Consider the following 4,545-nt stretch of genomic DNA (forward strand, 5'->3'; position numbering starts at 1 on the left):
GCGCGCTCCCCTCTTCCTCTTATCAACGTAACAGATTTACGTAAACCTTTTCTTCAACGTAAACATTCTTCTTCTTCTTCTTCTTCTTCTTCTTCTTCTTCTTCAACGTTAACGATTTGCATTGTAATTTTCGGATTTGCAATCTCTATTGCTCGTCATTCTTCTTCTTTTTTCTTCTCTTCTGCTCGTTGTTCTTCTCTGCTACTCGTCCTTCTTCTCCCTATTCTTCTTCGTTTTCTTCTTCGATTTTGTGGATTTATCTTCTTTGTTTTCAGATTTCAATATCCTATCAAAACAATGAATGATTCAACTTCAAATCAGTTGAATGAGAGCGTCTTGGATTATTCTTCTTAAATGAATCAAGTGGACGAGGTTTGGATTTTTTTAATCGAATTGAATGGAATGCAATTGTTAAATTAAATTGAATTGAATTGAATTGAATGTATGCATGTGTTCTGAATTGAATTGAATTGATAATCTCTCAATTATAGACACAGGTGTTTTGAATTTATATAATGGATAATGTTTTGTTCATTTAGTATTATACAATTGTTTCACCATAATAACGTGTTCGGTTTATTCTGCAGAAAGCTGTTTGAATTTGATTTTATATAATGGATAATGTTTCGTTCATTTAGTACTATACAATTGTTTCACCTTAATAATGTGTTTGGTTAATTGTGCAGAAAGCTGTTTGAATTTGATTTTATATAATGGATAATATTCCATTTATTTAGTACTATACAATTGTTTCACCTTAATGATGTGTTCGGTTCATTATGCAGAAAGCTGTTTGAATTTGATTTTATATTATGGATAATGTTCCATTCATTTAGTACTATACAATTGTTTCACCATAATAACGTGTTGGGTTCATTATGGAGATAACTGTTTGAATTTGAATTTATATAAGGGATAATGTTCTATTCATTTAATACTATACAATTATTTCACCATAATAACATGTTCGGTTCATTCTGCAGACCAGATGTATTGTGGATGAACAATTTATCCCAAAGGTCAGGATGATTTTTAAGACACTAGAAGAAGCCGAAAAGTTCTATAAAAATTATTCCAAACTTGCCGGTTTTTCTACCAAAATAAGGAACACGACTCAGAAGGGAGACGAGATTAAGAATCAACTAATCGTATGCAGCAGAGAGGGGAGGTGGAAATCTAAGATATCTCCAACTCTTAAGACAAATCCCTCAGCCGGAATAAACTGTCCAGCCAGGATCTACGTACACATATTGAAGGACGTCAGTCTTTGGATAATTTCCAAAGTTGTTCTAAATCACTCACACCCCTGCTGTCCAGACCGGGCAGAGATGCTCAAACGATACAGGGAGCTAAGCATGTTCATGCGTCGCACCATCAAAACCAACAAGGAAGCCAAAATCAGACCGAGCAAAACTTACCAATCATTCGTAGCAGTAGCTGGCAGTCACCGGGAACTAAGTTTTATAGAAAAAGACGTGAGAAATTACAACACAAGGGAAGTATGGAATGTTTTTGAACAAGACGATGCCAAAGAATTCGGGAAGTACTGGTGCACGAAATTGTGATCTCCAGGCTCGAACAAATCCTGGTAATGGCTCCAAAGCTTGGTGCTCTGATCTTAATTCATGATTTGTCACAACTTCGATACAACTAACCAGCAAGTGCACTGGGTCGTCCAAGTAATACCTTACGTGAGTAAGGGTCGAATCCCACGGAGATTGTTGGTATGAAGCAAGCTATGGTCACCTTGTAAGTCTCAGTCAGGCGGATATAAAGTGATAATGGTGTTTTCGAATATTATATAGTAAAATAGGGATAGAGATACTTATGTAAATCATTGGTAGGAATTTCAGATAAGCGAATGGAGATGCTTTTCGTTCCTCTGAACCTCTGCTTTCCTGCTATCTTCATCCAATCAGTCTTACTCCTTTCCATGGCTGGCTGTATGCAAGGGCATCACCGTTGTCAGTGGCTACATCCCCTCCTCTCAGTGAATAATATGCTCACGCACCCTGTCACGGCACGGCTATTCATCTGTCGGTTCTCGATCATGCTGGAATAGGATTTACCCTCCTTTTGCGTCTGTCACTAACGCCCAGCACTCGCGAGTTTGAAGCTCGTCACAGTCATTCAATCATTGAATCCTACTCAGAATACCACAGACAAGGTTTAGACCTTCTGGATTCTCTTGAATGCCGCCATCATTCTAGCTTACGCCACGAAGATTCCTGTTAGGAGATCTAAGAGATATTCATTCTAGCTTAATTCATGTAGAACAGAAGTGTTTGTCAGGCACGCGTTCATAAGGGGGAAGGATGATGAGCGTCACACATAATCATCACCTTCATCACGTTCTTGGGTGCGAATGGATATCTTAGAAGCGAAATAAGAAGAATTGAATAGAAAACAGTAGTACTTTGCATTAATCTTTGAGGAACAGCAGAGCTCCACACCTTAATCTATGGAGTGTAGAAACTCTACCGTATGAAAATACATAAGTGAAGGTCCAGGCATGGCCGAGATGGACAGCCCCCAAAACGTGATCAAAGGATCATAAGGTAATCCCAAGATGATCCTAAGATCCTAAGATGATCAAAAGATGCCTAATACAATAGTAAAAGGTCCTATTTATAATAAACTAGTCACTAGGGTTTACATGAGTAAGTAATTGATGCATAAATCTACTTCCGGGGCCCACTTGGTGTGTGTTTGGGCTGAGCTTGAGTGTAGCACGTGCAGAGGCCATTTGTGGAGTTGAACGCCAAGTTCTGTGCCAGTTTGGGCGTTCAACTCTGGTTTTGGATCCTTTTCTGGCGTTGGACGCCAGATTTGGGCAGAAGGCTGGCGTTGAACGCCAGTTTACGTCGTCAATTCTTGGCCAAAGTATGGACTATTATATATTTCTGGAAAGCCCTGGATGTCTACTTTCCAACGCAATTGGAAGCGCGCCATTTCGAGTTCTGTAGCTCTAGAAAATCCACTTTGAGGGCAGGGAGGTCAGAATCCAACAGCATCAGCAGTCCTTTTTCAACCTCTGAATCTGATTTCTGCTCAAGTCCCTCAATTTCAGCCAGAAAATACCTGAAATCACAGAAAAACACATAAACTCATAGTAAAGTCCAGAAATGTGAATTTAACATAAAAACTAATGAAAACATCCCTAAAAGTAACTAGATCCTACTAAAAACATACTAAAAACAATGTCAAAAAGCGTATAAATTATCCGCTCATCACAACACCAAACTTAAATTGTTGCTTGTCCCCAAGCAACTGAAAATCAAATTGGATAAAAAGAAGAGAATATACTATAAATTCCAAACTATCAATGAAACATAGCTTCAATCATATGAGCGGGACTTATAGCTTTTTGCCTCTTGAATAGTTTTGGCATCTCACTTTATCCATTGAAGTTCAGAATGATTGGAATCTATAGGAACTTCAGATTTCGAATAGTGTTATTGACTCTCCTAGTTCAGTATGATGATTCTTGAACACAGCTTCTTTATGAGTCTTGGCCGTGGCCCTAAGCACTTTGTTTTCCAGTATTACCACCGGATACATAAATGCCACAGACACATAATTGGGTGAACCTTTTCAGATTGTGACTCAGCTTTGCTAAAGTCCCCAATTAGAGGTGTCCAGGGTTCTTAAGCACACTCTTCTTTTGCTTTGGACCTTGACTTTAACCGCTCAGTCTCAAGTTTTCACTTGACACCTACACGCCACAAGCACATGGTTAGGGACAGCTTGGTTTAGCCGCTTAGACCAGGATTTTATTCCTTTAGGCCCTCCTATCCACTGATGCTCAAAGCCTTGGGATCCTTTTTATTTGCCCTTGCCTTTTGGTTTTAAGGGTTATTGGCTTTTTCTGCTTGCTTTTTCTTTTTCTTTCTATTTTTTTTTCGCCTATTTTTTTTTCTTTTTTTTTTCTGCAAGCTTTGTTTTTTTTTTGCTGCTTTTTCTTGCTTCAAGAATCATTTTTATGATTTTTCAGATTATCAAATAACATGTCTCCTAGTCATCATTCTTTCAAGAGCCAACATATTTAACATTTTTAAACAACAACTTCAAAAGACATATGCACTGTTCAAGCATTCATTCAGAAAACAAGAAGCATTGTCACCACATCAATATAATTAAGCTAAGTTCAAGGATAAATTCGAAACTCATGTACTTCTTGTTCTTTTGAATTAAAACATTTTTTATTTAAGAGAGGTGATGGATTCATAGGACATTCATAACTTTAAGACATAGTTACTACTACTAATGATCATGTAATGAAGACACAAACACAGATAAGTACATAACATAGAAAACGAAAAACAGAAGAAATAAGAACAAGGAATGAGTCCACCTTAGTGATGTCCTTGAGCTCTTCTATGTCTCTTCCTTGTCTTTGTTGCTCCTCCTTCATTGCTTTTAGATCTTCTCTGATTTCATGAAGGATGATGGAGTGCTCTTGATGTTCCACCCTTAGTTGCTTCCAATAATTATGTGGAAGAAAATGTATCCCCTGAGGTATCTCAGGGATCTCTTGATTTGCAG

This window comes from Arachis ipaensis, chromosome B6, assembly GCF_059453495.1.
Source record: "Arachis ipaensis isolate K30076 ecotype BB chromosome B6, ASM5945349v1, whole genome shotgun sequence".
In the NCBI taxonomy this organism is placed as follows: domain Eukaryota; kingdom Viridiplantae; phylum Streptophyta; class Magnoliopsida; order Fabales; family Fabaceae; genus Arachis; species Arachis ipaensis.